This window comes from Galeopterus variegatus, unplaced genomic scaffold (assembly GCF_000696425.1).
Source record: "Galeopterus variegatus unplaced genomic scaffold, G_variegatus-3.0.2 Scaffold13522, whole genome shotgun sequence".
Lineage (NCBI taxonomy): Eukaryota > Metazoa > Chordata > Mammalia > Dermoptera > Cynocephalidae > Galeopterus > Galeopterus variegatus.
Genome location: NW_007739633.1, coordinates 38,100 through 63,050, shown reverse-complemented (window position 1 = coordinate 63,050; position 24,951 = coordinate 38,100). Strand labels below are relative to the sequence as shown.

At 41.6% G+C, this 24,951-nt stretch overlaps 1 pseudogene; it reads left to right on the top strand.

Moving 5' to 3' along the window:
- The first annotated feature begins 5,960 nt into the window (after positions 1–5,960).
- The window catches only part of LOC103581626, a 51,584-nt pseudogene continuing 32,593 nt past the window's right edge, over positions 5,961–24,951 (top strand).

The window sequence follows — 24,951 nt, the reverse complement described above, 5'->3', positions numbered from 1 at the left end:
AGTGCCAATCCCACCAAAATACCAATGCCAACATGTGCAAGCTAATAAATGAGATACACTAAATCAAGAAAATTAAGGACAAAACCCACACGATCATCTCAATAAATGCAGAAAAACCATCTGACAAAATTCAGCATCCCTTCATGATAAAAACTCTCAATAAATTAGGTATAGAAGAAAAGTATCTCAACACAATAAAAGCCATATATGGAAAATCCACCTCCAATATCATCCTGAATGGGGAAAAGCTTTTCCTTTAAGAACAAGAACAAGACAAAGATGCCCACTCTCACCACTCCTATTTAACATAGTATTGGAAGTATTAGCCAGAGCAATCAGGCAAGAGAAAGAAATAAAGGGCTTCAAAATTGGAAAAAGACAGTCAAATTGTGCCTGTTTGCAGATGACATGATCCTACATATAGAGAAACCCAAAGATTCTACCAAAAAACTCCTAAAGCTGATAAATGAATTCAGTAAAGTTGCAGGACACAAAATCAATATACAAAAATAAGTAGCATTTTTATACATCAACAATGAAGTAACAGAAAAATTGAGAAAGCAAGCCCATTTATAATAGCTACCAAAAAGCAAACAAATGAACAAAAAAATAAACAAAAAACCTGGAAATAAATTTAACCAAGGAGGTGAAACCTACAGTGAGAACTTCAACTCACTGCTGCAAGAGATTAAAGAGGACACAAAAAGATGGAAAGACATTCCATGTTCATGGATTGGAAGAATATCATTGTCAAAATGTCCATACTTCCCTAAGTGATCTACAGATTCAGTGCGATCTCCAACAAAGTACCAATGACATTCTTCAAAGAAATAGAAATAATCCTAACATTCACATGGAACAAAAAACGACCCTGAATAGTCAAAGCAATCCTGAGCAAAAAAACCAAAAAAACAAAAAAACAACCCCCCCCCAAAACAAACTAAAGCCAGAGGCATTGTACTACCTGACTTTAAATTATACTACAAAGCCATACTAACCAACACAGCATGGTACTGGCATAAAAACAGACACTCAGACCAATGGAACAGAACAGAGAACCCAGAATCAGCCCTTATACCTACAGCCAACTGGTCTTTGACAAGGGCAACAAGAACTTGGGGAAAGGACAGCCTCTTCAATAAATGGTGCTGGGAAAACTGGATGTCCATATGTAGAAGAATGAAACTAGACCTGTACCCCTCACCCCAATATACCAAAATCAACTCAAAATGGATGAAAGACTTAAATATAAGTCTGAAACTATAAAACTCCTAAAACAAAACATAGGAGAAACACTTCGGGATGTAGGTCTTAGCAAAGACTTTATGAGTAAGACCCCAAAAGCACAGGCAACAGAAGGAAAAATAAGCAAATGGGATTATATCAAGCTAAAAAGCTTCTGGACAACAAAGGAAACAATCTATAGAGTGAAAAGACAACCTACAGAATGGGAGAAAATATCTGCAATCTCTGCATCTGACAATGCATTAATATCCAGAATATTCAAGGACTTGAAACAACAGTAAAAAACCAAATAATCCAATAAAAGTGGGCAAAGGAGCCAAATACGCATTTCTCAAAGACATACAAATGGCCAACAGGCACATGAAAAAATGCTCAACATCACTAATCACCAGGGAAATGCAAATGAAAACCACACTGAGATATCGTCTCATTCCAGTGAGACTAGCTATTATAAAAAAGACAGAGAATAACAAGTGCTGGCAAGGATGCTGAGAAAGCAGAACCCTCCTACACTGTTGGTGGGACGTTAAGTTAGTGCAGTCATTATGGAAAACGGGATGGAGGTTCCTTAAACAGCTACAGATGGAACTGCCATATGATCCAGCAATCCCAATACTGGGTATGTAACCAAGGAATAGATATCATCATGTTGAAGGGATACCTGCACTCCTGTGTTTGTTGTAGCTCTCTTTACAATAACCAAGAGATGGAACCAACCTAAATGTCCATTGGTGGATGACTGGATAAGGAAAATGTGATATGTGTATATATATACACACACACATACACACAATGGAATACTACTACTCAGCCATAAAAAAGAATGAAATTCTGCCATTTGTAGCAACATGGATGAGTCTGGAGAAAACTATGGCAAGTGAAATAAACCAGGCATAGAAAGTGGAATACTGCATGTCTTCATTCATAAGTGGGATCTAATAACTAACTAACTAATCATAATATGTTGAACTTTCAGAAGTAGAGAACAGAACTGTGGTTACTAGAGGTGGGAAAGACAGAGGGGAGAGGAGTTAGGGAGAAATTGGTCAATAGACACAAAGAATGATGATGTTTTTCAATGATTAATATGCTCATTAACCTATTTGATCATCACATATTGTACACAAATATCGATAATCAACTCTGTACTCCACAAATATGTATAATCAATTATGTTTCAATTACAACACAAAAAGAAACTTAACTCAAAAGCAGAAAAACAAATATCCCAATTGAAAAATGGACAAAGGATCTTAATAGACTTTTCTCAAAAGAAGACGTATAAATGGCCAACAGGCATTTAAAAAAAATGCTCAACATCACTAATTAGGGAAATGCAAATCAAAACAACAATGAGATTCCACCTCACTCCAGTTAGAATGGCTGTTATCAAAAAGACAAAAGCAAACAAGTGTTGATGAAGATGTGGGAAAAAGGAACACTTGCCCACTGTTGGTGGGAAGGTAAACTAGTACAGCCATTATGTAGAAGAGTATGGGAGTTCCCCTCAAAATTAAAAATAGAAATACTGTATGATCCAGTAAGTCCACTACTGGGCATATAACCAAAGGAACTGAAGTCAGTATGTTGAAGAGATATCCTCATCCCCATGTTTATTGCAGCACAATTTACAATAGCAAGATATAGAATCAACCTAAGTGTCCAACAACAGGTGAAAGGATTAAAATACTATTCAGCCATGAAAAGAATAAAATCCTGTAATTTGTGGCAACATAGATGGACTTGGGGATCATTATAAGTGAAGTAAGCCAGGCATAGAAAGACAAATACCACATGATCTTACTTGTATATGAAATCTTTTTAAAAAGTTGATATTATAGAGACAGAGAGTAGAAAAGTGGATACCAGAGACTGGGAGGGGAAGGGGGAAGGGGAAACAGGAGAGAGAGGGTGGCCAATGGGTGCATAATTATAATTAGATTGGAAGAGTAAGTTCTGGTGTTCTATTGCACAGTAGGATGACAATGGTTAAGTTTTGTATATAACATAACAGCTAGAGGAGAGGCTATGGAATGTTTTCACCACAAAGAAATGATAAATGCCTGAAGTTATGGATGCATTAACGACCCTGACTTGATCATTACACAACATGTTAAAACATCAGATTGTACCCCATAAATACATACAATTACCATGTGTCAATTAAAATAAAAAAATTCTTGAAGCAAATTGGAACATTCGAATATAGATTAAATATTTTATGGTATTATGAATCACTTAATTTTTCTCAGGTGAGATCATGATGTTGTGGTTATACAGGAGAATCTCCTTGTTCTTAGAAAACTCATGCTTAAGTTTGTAGAAATAAAATATCACAATACCTGAAATGTACTTTAAAATAGTGTGTAAGTGTATGGTGGGGATAGGGGAGGATTGCTAATACCTATCTTTGACCTACAAAACAAACAATATGGTTTAACAATGTATACACACAGAGTTAAAGCAAGTATGGCAAAATGTTAGCAATTTTTTTTTTGATGGTCGAATAAATCATATGTGCTTTATTGATACAATGTAAACAATTTCAGTAATTAAGAATAATGTATAAAATATTTATGAGTAAAATTATGAAATAGATTAGGTTTGCTTCAAAATAATATGAGAGAAAACAATTGATGATGTGTAAATAAAGTAAGAATGGCCATGAGTTGATAATTTTTTAAAAAAAATTTATTTTATTTACTGAATCAAAATCAATTACACATATTTTGGGGGTTGAACATTGAGATATGTTGATCAAATCAATATTACTAGCATATGTATTGTTACAAATTGTAATTATTCTTTATGCTGCTTGTCCAATCTCCCCCCCTCTAATTACCCTAGATTTCTTCTCTCCTTCTGAAAGAATCATGGTTACTCTGTTAATTTGTTGCCTAGATGATCTGTCCAATGCTGAGAAATGTGATCGGGTCCCCCAATATTATCACAGAGCAGATGCTTCTTCTGTCACTCTGAAATGGGCTTTGTAGAAAGAGACATTCTCTTCTTTGACTCTGCTGGTGGCTCTCTTATGTGAATACACTCCAGTGGTTGGTGGACCATTTGTGTGGTGCTTGTGGGGTCTAGTTGCTTTTGCGGCAGCCATGGTTATTGTGGAGGCTGCAGTAGTCCACCTACATGGAGGTGCTGTTTCTGGTATGCTCCTTGGCACTGGTGGTATGGCTGGTTGTGGGGTGTGTCTGGTCCCCTTCTCCATGTCTCTGGTCCCTGGGCAGGCCCCAAGTCGCTGGTGCCATGTGCCAGGTTGTGGAAGTTGTGTCTAGTCCCATTCTCCATGCCTCGGGTCACCAGGTGAGACCCAAGGAGCTGGCTTGGTGTGCCTGGTTGGGGGAGAAGGGGCCAGTCCCTTTTTCCATGCCCCAGGTCCCTGGGCAGGCACCGAGGTGCTGGCACGGTGTGCCTGGTTCAGGGAGGGTGGTCTGGTCCCCTTCTCCATGCCCTGGGTCTCCGGATGGGCCCCGAGGCACTGGAGTAGCATGCCCGGTTGTGGGAGGAGGGTCCAGTCCCCATCTCCATGCCCTGGGTGGGCCCTGAGGCACTGGTATGGTATGCCCAGTTGTGGGAGGGTGGTCGGGTCCCCTTCTCCATGCCCTGGGTCCCTGGGTGGGCTCCAAGGTGCTGGCATGGTGTGCTTGGTTGTAGGAGGGTGGTCCAGTCCCCTTCTTCATGCCCCAGGTCCCTGGACAGGCCTCGAGACACTGGCTTAGTGTGCCTGGTTGTGGGAGAGAGGTCCAGTCCCCTAGCAATTGTTTAATCTAGGTGTTGGCTATACTGATGTTTATTGTAGTCTCCTTTCAATTTATCCATATGTTCGAAATTTCTTATAATAAAGAGTTGAGGGGCAGGATTCCTCTAAGGAAAATGCTGCAATGTCTTAAAATTATCAGACAGGCCAGACTGACCCAGGCCAAATTCTTTCAACTGGCTGACACACCAGCAGTCTAAGGCACCAATTTTGGATGTGTTCTCTGCCATGTGGGGCTTCAAAGAGATTGAGGAGAAATGATTTGCTTCTTTGCTGGGTGGGGATGTCTAGAAAGCTTAACGAGGCCAGCTCTGGGTTTTGCAGTCTGCTGATGGGAGGCCTGGTATGACAGACAGTTAGTGTTTAAGGACAATGAACTCTCTTGCTGTGTGATCACTGCAAGATGGCCTTTTATGGTCTCAGTGATGAGTCATCCTCTCTGAGCAATCAATTTTTAGCTTGCTGTACTTGTTCCGCTTTCCCTATGAATAAGTTTATTTATAATCAAATCCTCTATTCCTGCTTGGTCTCTTGTTTTGAACTTTGGCTGGCACCGGCTGGGAAACTTTAGGCTGTTCAGGTTTGGGGTATATATTTCAAAGTCAAATTGTCTAGACATCTGTTACAGACGTTGGTGCAGCTCTACTGAGCATGTCACTTGGGAGATGAATTTCTTTATGGCTGGCCTGGCATCGTTAATTTAAGTAAAAAGTTTTTGCATTGTAGTTTTATACACTAACAGTCTAGAAGTGCTCTGCATTTCTAATCCCACAGGCCTGGGGAAATGAAAGCCTCTGACAGAGTCAGTGACAGGAAAATATCACCGGCTCCAACACCTGATTACTCATTGATGTTTCCAATGAATCTGCCAGTGCCTGAGCCATCTGCTCTACCTAGACAGTTTTTCTCCTTAATCTGAGAATGTAAATATGCCAATAATGCCGAAATGTATAACAACAACGACAGTGATGATGACAGTGGTAATGGCCACCATTTATCAATATCATCTGTAGACCAGCCACCAGGCCGGGTGCTCTACACACATCAGTGGTTCCCTCCCCTGGTAGTATGTTAGAATCAACTTAGGAAGTAACCAAAAAATATACTGGGGTCCCCCACCTCATATCTAATAAATCAGAATTTTCTTTTCCTATATTATTTCCCAGAGCTCTCTTTTCTAACTCTTTTCAAAATTACTATTTAATTTCCCATAATTATTGAGATAATATGTAGTTATTATAGAGTATTTCAACAATAAAGAAATAAAAAATAGAATCATGTATGATTCCACCACCCAGAAACCCTCTGTTAACATTGTTTTAACAACTTTATTGAGGTATAATTGTCAGGCAATAAACTGCACGTTTGAAGTTTTGACACTCTGTTAACATTTCAATATATTTTCTCTGAACTCTTTTCTCTTCCTCCCTTTCTGTCCTACCCCCCCAAGAGACAGTTGGTATTATACAGCACACACATTTTGTATCCTATTCTTTTAGTAAACCTTTATAATGAATACTTTCCTGTTATTTTCTTCAATAGATGAGTTTAATGGCTGCACAATATTCTGTTGTATAGCTCTCATTTAATTAATCTAACATTCCTTTACTGTTGGAGAGTTATATATAATTTCTACCTTTTTACTAGTAGAAATATATGAGCTGTTATAAATTGTCCTTGTCAGTTTAGACTACTGTGGAGTAGAACTTTGGTTGAATTAAAAAACAAATCATCTTAGAGGCTGCACCATTTTGCAGTCCCACCAACAATGTATGAGAGTTCCTTTTTCTCCGCAACCTCGCCAGCATTTATCGTTCAGTCTTTTGGATTTTAGCCATCCTTACTGGGGTGAGATGGTATCTCAGTGTGGTTTTGATTTGCATTTCCCGAATGCTGAGTGATGTTGAGCATTTTTGTTGGCCAATTGTATATCTTCCTTTGAGAAATGCCTATTTAGTTCTTTTGCCTATTTTTTAATTGGGTTGGTTGTTTTTTTGTTGTAAAGTTGTTTCAGTTCCTTGTATATTCTGGATATTAATCCTTTGTCAGAAGTTTATTTTGCAAGTATTTTCTCCCACTCTGTTGGTTGTCTTTTAACTCTGTTAATTGTTTCTTTTGCTGTATAGAAGCTCTTTAGTTTGATATAATCCCATTTGTTTATTTTTCCTTTGGTTGCCTGTGCTGTTGGGGTTGTATTCATAAAATCTGTGTCCAGTCCTACTTCCTGAAGTGTTTCTCCTATGTTTTCTTTAAGAAGTTTATTGTTTCAGGGTGTATATTTAATTCTTTAATCCATTTTGAGTTGACTTTAGTGTATGGTGAAAGGTATGGGTCTAGTTTCATTCTCCTGCATATTGATATCCAGTTCTCCCAGCACCATTTGCTAAGGAGGCAGTCTCTTCCCCAGTGTATAGGCTTGGTGCCTTTGTCAAAGATCAGATGGCTGTAGGTGTGTGGGTTGATTTCTGGATTCTCTATTCAATTCCATTGATCAGTGTGTGTGTTTTTATGCCAGTACCATGCTGTTTTGGTTATTATAGTTTTGTAGTATAGTTTAAAGTCAGGTAAAAGGTGGGGAGGGAAGAAGACATAACAATTACAATTCCTTAAAGTTGATCTGACAAACAAACAGAAAGGACATTGTTTGGAGGGAAGGGGGAGAGGGAAGAGGAAGGAAGGTTTAGGTAATTGGCTACAATAATCAACCACATTGTATATTGACAAAATAAAATAAAATTTGGAAGAAAAAAAAATCATCTTGCCTCAGGTTTCTTATCTGCATGTGGGGCTGATGTTAACACCTACCATGTAAGGGTGTTATGACTAGTAAATAAAATATTGCCTTAGCATAGCACTCAGCATGTTATATGTGTTCAATTTATATTTGCTGCCATCATTATCATCCTTGGCATTTGGATATATGTGTGCATATCCTTTCTCCCATATTAAGTGGAATCTCTTTAAACACTAAAAACATGTGTTATCCTGCTTGACTCCTTTGGAAGTGACCCCACAGTGCACATGGCAAAATCCACGCACATTTTTGAATAAAGTCATTGAATTGATCAATCAATTAATCAATGAATTCAACCTTTTAAAATGGATTTTCAACATCCTTAGGCTCTCCCAGCTCTCCTCCAGCCTGAAAAATTGGCATGGACCCACTCACATTTGTTCCTTGTCTCCTGTTCTTTCATGCTCATTCCTTGTTAATGCACTCTGGTTACAGGGGAGCAAAGTCCCAGGTGACCTACAGTAGGGGTGCTCAGGAAGATTCCATGGCCTCTCCCACTGAACATCTCATTTAGTTGAGACTCACCAGAATTGGAGGGGGCTGGAGATCGGAAGGAATAGAAGGGGAGATTGGATGCTTTTTCCTGTGAGAGATGCAGCCTTAGAAGAGGTGCAGGAAAACAGTGCAAGGGAAGAGCTGCAACATGTGTAGGGCTCAGGTCATAGTGTGCTGTGGTCTGATAGGAGGGGTGAAGTTATGTTGGTGGCAGGTGGTGGGGTTGAGGGACTATTCCTGGCTAATGTGTTTCCCTGCTCATGTGGCTAATCTATGTCAGTTAATGAAGGTTTCCTGTAGTCCCAAGTTATTGCAAGACTCTGGATCTATTGATGGATGGGAGGCAGCCACGAGCAGCAGGCAGCTCCTAACATTTGCCATGGGGTTTGGGGTATGTGCAACAGGCCAGGGATTGGAGGTGGAGCTCAAGGTGATGCGTGTTACCTCTCCCAGCTTTTTGGTTTCTTCATCTTTGAAGAAACTAAATTTTGGACAGCTAATTTGACTGTTAATTATTGTTTGCTCTCTCTTTATCTTTCCTTTTCCCTTTTAAGCAGGTTGCTAGGGACTTAGTGACTTCTGGAATCAGGGATTCAGAAATCTGGAAAATAGAATCTTCTGGGAGTCAATGTCTTTCTCATTTGTAACAGCTACACTGAAAAATAAGATAATACTTGTTCTTGACAGGGAAGGGAGAGAGGAGGGAGAGATTTCTAGAAATTGTGATGTCTCACCTTCATCATGAAACCACACCTGGCTTCACAGCAGCACCCAGAAGGTTGCAACAGCTCAGGGACGATGGCCATGGAGTAATCCTGGGAAGGTGGGACTCCAAGTACCAGGAGTCCCAGTCCTAGCAAAGATCCTTGGGTCCCCTAAGTGGCATGGAAGCAGAGGGCTACCACATCTGAAGGGACCACACTAGGCTTGATCAATGAGGATGGCATCTGTAGTCATGATGGGTTTATGTTAGTCCCTGCCATCATTTCCTGGTACCAAATAAGGCGTCTCAATTCTGGTGCATCTTTAGGAGGAGAGGCTTTGCTAATGATGTCTGGCTGAATTTCCTTCTGGCCTGGCCAGATGGAGATTTGGAGTGGAAGTTGAATTGATGATAACAAATTAGAGAAATATATATTTCTTGCAAGCCCAAGTTTTCATATGCACTGAGATTTCATTCTCTCTGCATCTCAGAACTGAAGATGACATTTCCCCTTCTTACACGGAGGAGTTATTGTCAGAAAGAAAGTGAAAGTGGGGAAATGATAAGGGCTGTAAGTTCCACAGGGGCGGGAATATGTCTGGCACCCACATTGTAAGTCTTCAATAAGTGTTTGTCAAATACGTAATGAGTGAATAAATAAGCAAAATATAAATGGTTATTTTTGCTTGATGGGTTCAGGAAGGAAAACCAGGATATACATTGGCCACATTGAGGTGCTGTCATTCTCTATGTCTGTGGCTCCTCTAGTCCTGAGGATTACTTTCAACTTGCCTGACAAAGGGCCAGCACAGTGGACAATACCAGGGGACAGCGAATGTCCTCTAGACATCCATAATAACAGGCTGCCCTGAACACCGGAGAGTTGGAGTCAGGAAAGGCAGACACATTCAATTACATTTCTTCAGGCTCACTGACTTGTCATTAGGCTTACTGCCTAATTTCCTTCAGTCTGCTCCAGTTCCTTTCTAGATACATGATCTAGGAGATATACCTGCCTGATAAATATCCCCAGGTGGCAGAAAATGTCACATCTGTATCCCAAAACCATCACCAGGGACACGGCTTGTCTTGGACCCGGCACCCTGTGGCTGGTACAGAAGCAGACTTCAGTTTCTTATGACCCCTCCCATTTTCCAAACCGCATGGTGCCTAAAGCCCTGACACAAGCCATTTTCCCCATTAGCACTACCTGTGCATGAATGCCTCATTGCATTCCAAATGTCAAACTCTAATGGAACAATAGGCTTTAACTCAGAGCAGACAGCAAGGCTGATCAAGTGTTAAAGAAGGATTATTAATGAAAATGAGAAAAATGGTATATTTGAGCTAGAGTGTCAAATGAGAACAGAGGGCTGGGATAATGGTTTCCTGCTGCTCGCGGGAAGCGGCTGCAAAGAAACAGCATCTGCTTCACAGCAGACATGGGGGTGCTCTGTCTCGGAGAGTAATGAAGATTGCACCTTTCATCACAGGAGGGCAGCACATTTCCTGCACATTAGCTCCTTGCTTCTCACTGCATCCTGAGACAGATGTCACAGAGGGTGGGAGAGATTGGCAGGAGGCTGTATTACAGACCTACCGAGGGTGTGGGGTGGGAAGGAGACGAGGAAAGTGAGGGTGATGTGAGTTGCTTTGGGACCAGGAAGGGCCCGGGCCAGACGTGGGACGAAGAGAGCAGAGTTGAGCAGACAAAGCCCCACTTAAGTGCTGAAATCAAGGAGAAATGAGTTTCACTCATCTGCCACATCTTTACAAGGTGATCTAAGGAAAGCTCCTTGACATTTCTGGCCCTAGTTTTACAGGAACAATAATATCTATTCTGCCTCCCTCAGCTAATGGTTGTGCTGTGGTGATAGATGTGAAAGTGCTCTTAAATTGAAAAGTATATTTCACCTGGTAAGTATTTATTTAACAATTTATTTAGCAATTTTGTATCCATCACGCGAGAGACACTGTTACATGCTAAAATAAACATGTAAAAAGGAAAAACATGGCTTTTGAATTTAAATGATTACAAGGTAAGGGAGGAGATAATAAAACCCCGAAGTGCAATTTAGATTAAGAGCTGTGAAACTTTAGAGGAAGAAGAACTCATATCTGGCTTGAGACCCGATGGAAAGCTGCCCATGGAAACAAGTGGCGGGAGAGCTGACTAAAGCCAGGCAGTGTCCCACGTGTAAGGAACAGAATGAGAAAGAATGGAATGGAAAAGACCTAGGGGTGTTCCAGGAGTGGAGAACAATCAGTTGTCTGGAGTGAAGGGTGCACACAGGGGACAGTGATGGATGAAGCTGGAATAGGGAGAAACAGCATGAGTGTGAGGGTCACGAAGACTAGGAGGAGAAGTGGGAACTGTCTTCCTGGCTAATGGGGACCTCTATCAAAGGGGGCTTTTAAGTAACTTAATTTGATTGGACAGTGTAATGTGGACTAGAGCAGAGAAAGTCGGGAAGTTCCTGTTAGGATGCTCTTGGAATAGTCCAGATGTGGTATAACAAAGCCTGGACTGGGATGATGATGAGAGAATAAAAAGGAAGGAAAAAAGGCAAGAAATGGGAAGAAGAAAAAATCAGCAGGTGCTCATTGGATATAAGAATCCAGGGAGAGAAGACGGTTGAGATTAGGAAGTGGAGGGGCTAGAAATGAGCCCGAAGAGAGGTGGAGTTGGACCAAGAAGGGCCTTTTGGTCCATCCTAAGGTCTCTGGCTTCATTTGGCAGGTGCGTGACATCCGTGATGCTTCTAGCAGAGACAACGATGTGGTCCAGTTTGTCTTTTAGGAGAATACTTGTCTGGCCTGTGGTCAGAAAAACTGGTGGCAGAAAGAACTGTCAGAAAACGTGATAGTCAATTGCTCAGATAAAAAAACGATAGGATGTGATCCAGGGCAGTAGAGCAGGAGTGAGTTTTAAGTTAGAATGTAGAGGAGTAAGAGAGAGAAGAGTTGAAGATGACTTAGTTTTCTACCTGTGGAAAATAGGTTGGTGGTGATATCTATTACTCGAGACTAGGGATACGGGCAGGGATGGCTTTGTGGAGAACAGTCATTAATGTGGTTTTGCACATGCTGAGTTTGAAGTGCTTTTAGGACATTCAGGTGAAGATGTTCAGGAGATAGTTGGAAATGAAGACAAGAGATCTTCAGAGACACAGTTGATAAAAACAGAAATGAGATTCAGCAGCATAGAGGTATAAACAGCAACAGGTCTTATAGGATGAGAACTGCACCAAGGATGGGCTCCTGGGTATAACCCCAACCTTCGTGGAGCATTTTTTGTCTATCCCGAGCTTTTTTTTTTTTTTTTTTTTTCCTTTTTGTCTTTTTTTGTGTCCGGCAACAGATCGCAACCCTCAATGTCGCGCCCGTACCGGACCGGGACCGGCAACGGGATCGCAAACCTCGGTGCTGTGCCCGCACCTCGCTCAGCCAGTGAGCGGGAACCAGTCTGTATGTGGGATCCGAACCCTCGGCGGGAGCGCGGCCACATTCCCAAGCAGCGTACTGTAGCAGTGCGCCACCGGGCCGGCCCTTGTCTATCCAGAGCTTTAACAACCGTTATATCTTTTGGTCATTAGAACCCGGTGGGGTCGGTACTGAAGGTTGCATTATAGGCTGGGTGTCTTGGCAAGACAACTGTGTGAAGATGGGAGATCCAGTGGCCTGACACCATAGTGACATCCTAACTTACTACATGGAAGAAATTTGTCCATTTTCCTTCATTATTACTTGATTGCTTATGGGTCTTTGAAGGAAAAATTTTCCTTCCTGCTCTTTTTAATTAAAACATTTTTTATTTTTTATTAGCATATTCATTATTACAAATTATAATTATTCCTTATGCCCTTTACCCAATCTCTCCCCAACTCCCCCTTCCTTCCCCTGCATCTCTAGTAACCTTAGATTTGTTCTCTCCTTCTGAAAGTTCAGTGTATTATTGTGGGCTTTCCTTTCTCCCTACCCCCCTCCCCTTTCCTTCCTTCTTTTTTTAGCACCCACTTACCAGTGAGGACATGCAGTATTTCTCTTTCTGTGTCTGGCTCATTTCACTTAACATAATTTTCTCCAGGTTCATCCATGCTTCTGTAAATGGCAGAATTTCATTTTTCTTTTCATGGCTGAGTAGTATTCCTTTGAGTATAAATACCACATGTTCCTTATCCAGTTGTTCATCAGTGGACACAAATTGGTTCCACATTTTGGCTATTGTAAATAGAGCTGTGATGAATGTGGGAGTGCAGGTATCCCTTTGCCATGATGATTTCTATTCCTTTGGGTATATACTCAGGAGTGGGATTGCTGGATCATATGGCAGTTCTGTCTGTAGTTGTTTGAGAAACCTCCATACTATTTTCCATAGTGGCTGTACTATTTAGCAGTCCCAACAAGAGTGTGGAAGAGTTCCCCTTTCTCTGCATCCTCACCAGCATTTTTTATTTTTGGTCTACCTAATAATGGCCAGTATAACTGAGGTGAGATGATATTTCAGTGTGGTTTTGATTTGCACTTCCCTGGTGATTAGGGATGTAGAGCATTTTTTCATGTACCTGTTGGGCATTTGTATGTCTTCCTTTGAAAAATGTCTGTTCATCTTCTTTGCCCATTTTTAAGTTGGATTATTTGTTTTTTTTACTGTGAAATTGAGTTCGTTATATATTCTGGATATTAATCCCTTGTCAAATGTATAGTTTGCAGATATTTTCTCCCATTCCATAGGTTGTCTTTCTGCTCTGTTTATTGTTTCTTTTGCTGTGCAGAAGCTTTTCAGTTTGATATAATCCCATTTGTTTATTTTTCTTTTGTTGCTTATGCTTTTGGGGTCTTATTCATAAAGTCTTTGCCCAGTCCTACCAGATATTTTCTCCCATTCCATAGGTTGTCTTTCTGCTCTGTTTATTGTTTCTTTTGCTGTGCAGAAGCTTTTCAGTTTGATATAATCCCATTTGTTTATTTTTCTTTTGTTGCTTATGCTTTTGGGGTCTTATTCATAAAGTCTTTGCCCAGTCCTACTTCCTGAAATATTTTTCCTTTGTTTTCTTTGAGTAATTTTATGATTTTTGGTCATATACTTAAGCCTTTAATCCATTTTGAGTTAATTTTGGTATGTGATGAGAAGTACACATCTAGTTTCATTCTTCTACATATGGATGCCCAATTTTCCCAGCACCATTTATTGAAGAGAGGCAGTCGTTTCCCCAATGTATGTTCTCGTTGCCTTTGTCAAAGATCTGTTGGTTGTATGTGGTTGATTTCTGGGTTGTCTATTCTGTTTCATTGGTCCAAGGGTCTGTTTTTATGCCAGTACTATGCTGTTTTGGTTACTATAGCTTTGTAGTATAATTTGTAGTATAATTTGAAGTGTTATGCCTCCAGCTTTACTTTTTTTGCTCAGGATTGCTTGGCTATTCAGGGTCTTTTGTTGTTCCATATTAATGTTAGGATTGTTTTTTCTATTTCTGTGAAGAATGTCATTGGTATTTTGACAGAGATTGCATTGAATCTGTAGATTGCTTTGAGCAGTATTGACATTTTCATGATGTTAATTCTTTCAGTCCAAGAGCATGGTATGTCTTTCCACTTTTTGTGTCTTCTTTAATTTCTTTCAGTAGTGCTTTGTAGTTCTCATTGTAGAGATCTTTCACTTCCTTGGTCAAATTGATTCCTAGGGGGGTTTTTTGGTGACTGTTGTAAATGGGCTTGCTTTCTTGATTTCTTTTTGTGCTAGTTGTATCTGAACAGATCACTAGAAGATAAATTTCCATTAGAAGACAACAGGCCATAAAATGGATAGGATATGTGTTATATCACTAAGGAATGCTTTCAGTGGTAGGTAACTAACAGAGGTTGAAGACATAGGGGTTTATTTTTCTTATATAGCAGGAAGTCTGGAGATAGGGAACTGAAGATATGGTGGTTCAGCAGTTCAATGAGAGTTTCTAACTCTCTTGGTCTTTACCTTATAGTTGTCAGATGACTTCCATGCCCCAAGCATCAGGTCCCCTTTCAGCACAGGAAAAGAGGAGGATGCCATCTACGTTGACTTTTTTTTGTTTGTTTTTTCATCAGGAAATCATACCTTAACCAGAAATACTACGGAAGACTTCCTCTTATTTCTTGTTGGCCAGAACTGTATCATGTGGTTCCCTTAGCTGTTGGAGTGTTTAGGAACATCAGTATTTAGCTTTTTTCATCCTCTATAATGGAGCCAGGCAAAGAAGAAGAGACTGAGAATGGACATTTGGTTGGCCAACCAGCAATGTGTGCCACTCATGTCACTTAATCATGCCACCCTGTCTTAATCACAATATTTATTACTCTTGGTAAAAACTGCAACCATAAAAATAATAAAGCAATGGAAATAATTGCTGATCATTGCACAGCAGTTTTACTTTTAAAAAGTTTCTTCAGGGCCGGCCCCCTGACACACTTGGGAGAGTGCAGCACTGGGAGCGCAGCAATGCTCCTGCCGCGGGTTCGGATCCTATATAGGACTGGCCGGTACGCTCACTGGCTGAGCGCGGTGCGGGCGACACCACACCAAGGGTTGTGATCCCCTTACCGGTCACAAAAAAGACAAAAAAAAAGTTTCTTCACATTTACAAAAATTTGCATTTTTTTCCTTTCTGCAATCCTATGAGACTGGTATTCTTTGATAGATGAGGAAACTGAGTACAGGTGTGGCTGAGTGACTTGTTCAAAGTCATAAGTTAGTAGCAGAGCTGGAATGATTTGATGTTAGTAACTGCTCACATGTGGCCAGGGCATACATGAGTCCTCCCACCCAGAGCTCTCTCCATTGGACATTTGTCCAAAAGCTAAAATGGTTACTATTGCATGTTTTGGGGTCTTGACACTTTACAGATGAGTTAACATTTGTGATCTAAGTGCCAGGATATCCTTGATGTAGTGAGTAGGGACAGTAAGGGGTCGAAGAAGCACAGTGTCACTGCCGAGGTCCTTTTCCCCATTATTGTTTTAAATCTTCCCCCACCTCTTCTTGCAACTGGATAGATACTGCAGACTGAGAGACAAGAACAATTTATTGGTCATAAGCATGGAATAAGGCATCCAGGAAACTTGCTAAATAGGAAGGGGGTGTTCAGTTGTGAACAAACAACAACAGCACAGCACAGCACAGCAAAACCACACATGCAACTGTGACCCAATTGCTGGTTACTGGTGTACTGATGTTCTCCAGGTGGCCAGGATCACCCACTTAATTAAATGTGTTTGCAATCACAGGCTGTGAATAGTGAGACACCTAGAGTCTCTCTTCACGTCTCTGGGAATTCCTGGGGGAGAAGTATATGTTTTTCCAGTGATCTCTTGTTTTGGTTTCTCTCCATTTGCTTAATTATTTCAGTTCGTGATTCATTTCACGGAAGTGAATATGTGTGTACCAAACAGTATGTAATCATATTATAAATCTCACTACTTGGTGCTGGTTACTGTTCTAATTCTTCTCTGTCTCCAAAAACCACCTCCAAAGGGCTGAGCATATCTCAGACCTTGTCTAGGCTGCGGTGCCCTGTTGGTTATGACTAGGCTGGGACTTGAGTGAGGCATGTGTCCCACAACCTTGACAGTGAGTGAGTGCCTCCCGAAATTTTGCATCCCAGGTACCTCTCTTGCTTCACCCTAGTCTGGCTCTAGGGATAACATCCCATCACAGAAAAGCAAACAACTTAAAACTGAATAAGAAACATCCCTGTTCTTTTTGTCTCCAAGCCATTCTCACCCCCGGAGCATTTATTGATCACCTCCTGGACAGAGACTGGGCTGTCTTTCTCTCAGCTCCTCTTTCTCTGTGGCACGTTTCTTATTATCCTTTAGGACACTAAATTCTATCCCTCTCCTCCATTCTTTTCCTCTTATTTCCTTTATAGCTCAGCCAGGCCATGCTCCCTGGGCCTCCCCTTCATTTGTGAAAGGCCATCATGATTTCTGTTTAAACAAAGACCTTGTTCTACGTATGAAGAGCTCTGGTGCAGTCCCATATTTGCAGACTGTCAGTCTACAGAGAAGTGGAAGATCAATGTATCTGGACTGTGTCTCTGAAGATGATCAAAGTCTGGAGTCAGCTGACCATCCTCCGAAGGGGGCCTTCTTATTGGGAAGTAGTGTGTGGGGGGGTGGGCAGCGTGCTGGCCTTGGAGCTGGCTAGCCTGAGGTTGTGGAGCTGGTGGGGTGCTTGAACTCATAATTTGTGTGAATGTGAGCCAGTCTCTTAACCATCTTGAGTCTTAGTTTGCACATCTGTGAAATGGTGTTGAGATTATATGAGATAATATCAATGAAGTTGTTTTTTCAAGTAATACAGTGCTTGAAAATGTTATTGTTAATATAACCACAAAAACAAGGACAGGTTCAGGAATGTTTGTTAAAGCAAACTTCTTATTTTCTAGGCACAGGTTGTGCGGCTGGGGTGGGATGAGCTGGGTTGAGGAGAGGGTCCTGGAGGTGTGGTGGGCAGGGAAACAGAATGCTGTGTTTTCTGCTGAACGGCGACGGCAGGAAATCACCTGCTACCCTCATTTGTCCTCCGTGGAGTTCCTCTCTCAGGAGTATCAATTAGGAAGGGGTTCAAGTGGTAAGTCCAATTAATGACTAATTGCCAAAAGTGTTAGAAGAATTTCAACCGGGTTCCGAATGATCACTTAAGAGACCATTCGGTGCACATATGAGGCAGGGGAGCAGCCCGAGGAAAACACACAAAAACCTCTTACTTCTTGGGGGTCTCTTTTTCGAGGGCATTTTAAAAGCATCTCTTGATGGGGAGTCTGCTGAGAAATGGCTGCAGAAATAATGCTTAGGATTCCCTCTGTTTGATCCTGTCTATGGATTTCATTTTTAGCGTCAGCAAAAGAAGCAGGGTGGAATTCCATGCAGAATAGTGCAGGTTTACTGCTGAGAAAGTTATTGATACTGGGCTCTGTTATTCTCCTATTAATGAGCGGCTATTCATACACTTTAAAACAAATGCTTTGCCTACTGCAACATCTCTTCCTTACTGGCTGATTGAAAGAATGGAAAATTCCAGTTAAAAAATGATCTCCTTAGTACTTCCAATCAGAAGTCCTGTGTTACAGGGAATTAATCCTAATGAATGAGGCAAATGCATTTGTTGGGAGTTAGGTGGGAACATGTCCTCTTGGGCGACGAGGATGTTCTTTAGAGCTGTGCATTTTAGCATCATTGGGAACTATCTGTGCTCTCCTTTGAGATACACAGGGGAGTCTCAGTGAGCAGTGCCTTGCTGAAATGAGAAAGACTTTTCTATTTTTCTAGTTTTACTTCTGAAGTTCCTAATTAGAAATGACTGAGAACATTGTTTCAGGAATGAAAAAAAAAAAAAGCCACCCATCTTATTTAGTTCATACAAATGTGAAAAGTGAAATTAAAATCCTGAGTTAAGAGAGGGAGACTTAAAATATTAACCTTCTTGTTCTTTTAATTCAATGTTTCTCAACAGTGATACTTAAGAATTAACTTCTTTATTTTGTTTTTATTAATTCAGAATAATTCTCTTTTTCTATCATTTGGGAAAACCTATTGGCCTGTTTGCAAAGAGCAGTACTGGTATTTGCTCTAAATACTCCCAGTTCCAAATGTAATAAGGAGGTACAATCCCATCTGTGGTTCAGGACTTAACACATGAGTCAAATTCCTTTATTATCCATGGGGGATCGAAGTGTAAATTTTTTAAAACCACAGTAGTAAAAGAGTCAAATGCAGTTTCAATGGTCAGCCCTGCTTTATAATTAGGAAAGCTGTGCATCAGTTATATGACATTTTCAATAAGTGGGACTGAATTTTAGAGAATTGGTACAATCTATCAGAAGGCACTCAAAGCTGTGATTCAGTAAAATGCCTGCATGTAGAGGAATTACAAATGAGGTTAGAGCCAAGTCCTGGTGGCTTGAGAATATTACATCATGTTTTACTGTAAATGTTGATGTCAGTGTGTAACGATGTCTGTAACTCACTTTAAATACTTCAGCGTAGATCGGATAACATTAAGAATGTGTGAGAGTTTAAGCCACATTTTCGGGGAAACTGGTTGCCCTAATCAGAAATTCATGCTCCAGGAGTGTCCAGTTAGCAATTAATCAGAAAAGGCTCTACTGCAGGTGGGGCTACTGGGGACATCTGTTATATTTATTTTTGAGCAACCCTAGAGGCTTCGCAGATTAGAATAATAGATGTTAGAAATGGGATTTAAAAAGTGAAATTCGTGGCTTTTTAATTAACATAATGGATGTTTGGAAAGAGCTCTCTGGTGAAATTAGTGTTATTCAAGAAGGATGGATCAGTTAAAATATTTTTGAGAAACTTTCTACCCATGTTCAAATAAAGTATAAAAATGTAGCAAGCCCTCTAGTCTGAACTCTTAGGGAGGGCTCATTATCTGATGCTTCTAGTACAGGGATTGGCTGTCCTTTTCCTACAAAGGACCAGCTAGTTAATATTTTATACTTCGCAGGTCAAATGGTCTCTGTTCCAGCTACAAACTCTACTTTTGTCCCATGAAAGCAGCCATAGACAGTGGGTAAAGGAATGAACATGTCCGTGTTCCAATTAAACTTTATTTATAAAACCAGGCAGGGCCAGATGTGGCCCATGGATGGAAGTCTGCCAACCCCCACAGATACTGCTTCATTTGTCTCAGGTGAATCTTTCAAGCTACATCAGATTACCTAAGGGGATGGAGTCCTGGGATGTCAATCAGCAGACCGAGCGGATTGTATGGACGGTTTTGTGAAGACTTGCTAATAAATATTAGTATATGTGGTAGAATTTGGTCTCAGGCTTGCTTCCATTACACGCTCATAGCAGGGAATTAGATAACACTCATACATCTAAAAAATGTTGGTGGCTTCAATTACCTACAAATTTATGGTTGCATATCCTTAACTGGCCTAGGTCATGACCTGGCACACCTTGATCAAGATCAGGAGGCCGCTCTTAGACGGTGGCCCTGCTGCTTCAACAATTCGTGATTGTGCTGGCATGTGGGTGCTCAATACAGACTTACCAAATTAGTGAATGGATTAATTTTTACTTGGCAATTTAGTTCGAGATGGGCTATTTCCTGGGGTCCTGATGTGCTTAGCATTTAACTATCAGTGTGAGCATGAGAATTAGGTAGACATATAGATTAAAAATTGTGCAAATTTACAATATTGACTTTAGAGATGTTAACTCATAAATTATCATCCATTGTCCAAAGTCTTGTTTCATATCAGGTTTCACAGAGTAGGAAAATTAAACAAAAAATTATGAGCTTTGTACACAAATTATCTTTATGCCCCACATTGCTTAATTTAGACAGTATGATTTGGAGATGAAATTTTAATTTTTGAAGTGAGCTAATCGTTATTGTAGATATCAACTAGAGATAATTGAGATAATCAATTGCTGACTGTAATTGGGAGAATGGGGGTGACTCTCTCCCTTTTTTCTCACTCAGATTTTCTTCTCCCTGCTTCTCTCGATAGCTCCTTCCCATTGCAATGAGAGTTTTCTTATTTTAATATCTGTCTTTTCATTTGTGAATTAAGCAAATATTTATTAAGCAACTCTCATGTGCTAGTTGCCTTGAGGGCACAAAGATGAAAATGGTATTGCTCCAATCTTAAGGTCAGATGGAGGAAATGAGGGAAGCCTTTTTCCACTGCCTTTGATCCGACCTTCAAGGACAGTAGGATTTTGTGGGCTAGTAAGGGGTTGCTGGTGGAGAGAACTGGAGAAGAGACTTGGAGTGGGAAAGTTCTGCATAAAGGAAAGTAGTCTAAGGTTGGGCTTGGGGATGAGGAGTGGGGGTGAGTGGGGAGGTGGGCGTGTCATTTTCATGTAAATCTTGGGAGCCTGGGGGTTGTGAGGAAGGACAAAGAAGAAGGCTGGGGTTTGGATTGCCACTACTTCAAGAGGAGCTCTTTTGGAGGGCAGGAGAGACTATCACTGTATGAAAGGAAGTGATTGACAGGCCATGCAGCCTGAGTTTTGACACCTGCAGTGTTTTCTGTGAGGACGAGAGCCAGGGTTATGCAATGTTGAGTGGTTACCCAGAGTGGAGAGACAGCTGTATCACTAACAGTGGCCCCACCTCTAGAACTGAGGGGCTAGTTTGGGAAAGCCTGGAGACAGAACTAGCTGGGATGCTGGTAGATTGATGAGATATGGTCTCTGTTCCCTTGCCTCCCTCTTGTCCCTCACTAGATGAAACTTGCGAGGTGTAGCCCACTTATTGACAGTGTTTCTTCCCTGTGTGGAATCATCTAGGGTTCTTTGCAAAATGCAGACTTCTCAGGTCCACTCTAAATCTAAATTTGAGGAATCCACTGATGCAGAGTTTGGGTGTTCACAAGTCAGTCCTTACAGTGATTTTGGGTAAGGGCTAAATCATATAACTCCAGGGGGCTCAAAATAAGTAGATGATCTGAGCAAGGGCATAGCCAGGCCTAGCACTGAGATCACTCAACTCCCAGTCCCCACCACTGATGCCTCAATGACAAAACATGCTCTCCTCAAAGTCACATCTAAATATTTTCCAATCATGGTGTGTTCTAGCATTCTTTTGGATGAACATGTCAGTAACCCTTAGGGATTATTTCAAAGCACAGTGTTCTTTTCAGCATGTGCAGATGGGCACTTGTCATTTGAAAGTTTTCAAGAGAGAGAAGGTATATATATCAAGTATTCTCTGACTTCTGTTAAAATTACTTTGGGTTTTGGAAGATTTTGTTCATGTTTCAAACCTCCTTTTCCTGAGGTGCTACCCTGGATGGTCAGGTGTTGAGCAGGAGGTTTCAAAAGAAAGAAAGAAAGAATGATACTTTTCAGGTTTGCTGCTTAATGATGTTCAAAAGAAGCTAGTGTAGGTGATTGAGTGTGAAACCACCGGCAGGGTACATTTTAATTTCCATTTAAAGTGGGGAGGAAGCCCGTAGGGAGCCAGCCTGACCTCATTTAGCTGGCAAAAGATAGGTATGTGCATAGCTAATAATGAAAGTATCTTATATTTGTAAAGGGTTTTGTGCTTTGAAAGTTCTTTGACACACTTTATTATATTTTTGATCCTTCTAATAGTCCCGAGAGGTGGCCAGAATTATTATAGCCTTTTTGGGTAAGTGGAAAATGAGACATAGAAAAATGCAGTGGTTTGCCCAATGTCACTTGTAATCCCACAGTTACATTGGCACAACTACTAGACACCATGTCTGGGGCTGTCTCTGTTATAGTGAAAACCACCACAAGGTATGATAGAATCCTCCTCTCCGACTTTAAGTCAAAACTAAATCACTATATTACTAGGTATCACGTCTGACTGCGCTGGATTCATTGTCCAATCAGGCAAAACACTTCATCCCTCTGGACCTTAAAATCCTCTTGAAAAATGAGGATCACAAAGGAGTCCTAAGATTCCTCCATATCTTAAAATTGTATGATTCTTAGTCATTTACTTTTTTTTTTAATTTAACAAATCTTTATTGAGTATCAACTAACAGTATGTGTTCAGCACTTTTCTAGGTGTCAGGAACACAACAAAGAACAGACAAAAATCCTTGTCATGGAATTTACATATTTATTATTTTTTTATTGGTGATGAATATTCATGAGATACAAAACTGATTGTCACCCCTTGTGTCCAAGATGTGAAGTCCAGATCTATACTGGCAGCATGCCCATTACCACAAATTGCATTTGTACCCCATGTCCCCCACCAAATTACCCCCAACTTCCCTCCTCCTTCTTCTTTCCCCCCAACTCCACTTTGTAGCCCAAGGCATGTTCTCTCCCTCTGCAAGTCCAACACACTACTGTGGTCTTTCTTTCCTTCCTTCTTTCTTTCTTTCTTAGCTCCCACATACGAGTGAGAACATGTGGTATTTATCCCTCTGTGCTTGCTTATTTCACTCAATGTAAGTTTTTCCAGGCTCATCCATGTTGTTGCAAGTGGGAGAATTTCATTCTTTTTTATGGCAGAGTAGTGTTCCATGGTGTATATATACCACAGTTTCCTTATCCAATCATCCATTGATGGACATTTAGATTGGTTCCATATCTTGAATATTGTGAACAGAGCTGCAGTAAATATGGAAGTGCAGGCGTCCCTTCATCATGATGATTTCCATTCCTCTGGGTATATACCCAGAAGAGGGATTGCTGGATTGTATGGAAGATCTATCTGTAGTTATTTGAGAAACATCCATACTGTTTTCCATAGTGGTTGTACTAACTTACAGTCTCACCAACAGTGCAATAGTGTTCCCTTCTCTCCCCGCCTCACCAGCATTTGTTATTCACCTCTTTTTGAATATAGCCAGTCTAATTGGGGCGAAGTGGTATCTCAATAGTTTTAATTTGCATTTCCCTGATGTTTGTCATTTACTTTCAATGAAACATTTCATTAGATGCTTCCTTACCCAACTTCCGGGGAAAGTCAAGTGCATTTTGTTTCCTGGGAAAGCTTGGATATTTTGGCTTTTGTAAGCACGTCAAAAAAACCCTGAAGACTGCCTTCTCTTATCCCAAGAATCAGAGGTCTTTTTCCTTAATAATGTGAGTAAAGTGTAGCCATGCTATGGTGTCATTAAAAATGATTTTAGATTCCAAGATGGCGACGGGTCTGGAGAGGGGGCGCCAGAAGACAGTGTGAGCCTGAGAAGCATGCGCTGAGCTGCCAGAGTGCTATATGCATTTCCAAGAGCAACAAAAAATGAATAAGTCTTTGAACAACTAATCTACAGCTATAAAAAAAGCAACTACAGACTCAAAGTTTAGGGCCGACACAAAAGAAGATTCCTGAGAGCGCCCAAGCCGTGCTGCCGGACCGAGTAAGCAGCCCCAGGTGGCAGAGACCAGAGACCAAAGACGGGGTCCACGCCAACGTGGAAACGGAGAGAGAGCCGCCCGGACTGTCCAGCTCTGTGAGTGACCCACAGCCCAGCCCTGCTTACGAGGCAGACCCCTGTCCAGCTTCCGCCTGCCACACCAGACCAGCCACCGACCCCAGGGCTGCCTCCATTTTCTCAGGTGGGGGTGGAGCCGGCCGGCTCAGCCAGGTCTGCCTCTCCACCTGGCTTGGCTCCTCACTGAGCCCTGCCACTTGCTTGACCCGGCATGGGGCCTTCCAGGGCCTGCGGGCCGGCCTCCCATCCCACTCCCTCCACGGTTCTATGGTGGGGCTGGTGACGTGGGGAGCCCCTGGTCAGCGTCGGGAGACAGGGAAAAGCTGCGGGGCCAATTGTTACTCCCCCGCACCCAGGACTCCGCCCCCAGTAAACCTCCTGTTGCCGGGAGGCAGATGCCACCTCTGCGGCCACCAGTTTGGAAAAACGCCTAGCCGATTTTTGGTTAGGAAAAGTGTGGTTGGAAAACTCCCGGGCTTACTTGAGCCTGCCAGAGAGCTGAATTCGGGTGGGCGCAGGAGTCAATCCACGCCAGGGGGATTCAAAGAGGAACTGTGTGCTGCGGGCTCCTCCTCTGAGGAGCTCACGCTGAGAAACCCCCACTCAGTGCTACAAAGCCACCCAGAGCGACGGGTAGACTGCATCCAGGAGAAACCTGAAAGTATTACTGGGCGGGGCCGAGCTGAGTGGGCGCTTGAGGACACGGCTGATAGACGGGGTTGCAGTAGACACACCCTAGCTCAGAGAGGGGAGGTGTCCGGTTACAGAGGCAGAGACTCAACAGGAAAAAAAACACACCTTGCGGGCCACCCCAGTAAGATCCAACAGCCCCACCTAGTGTGCAGACTCAGCAGAAAACACACAACCTGTGGGGCCACCACAGCGGGATCCAGCAGCCAGCATCAGAGCACACGGAACAGAGAGTAAATCTACATGGGAAGTAGAAGCTGAAAAGAGGCCACACAACCTGCGGTACTGTCCTGTGATCCAGCAGCCCAGCAGAGTCCAAACTGAC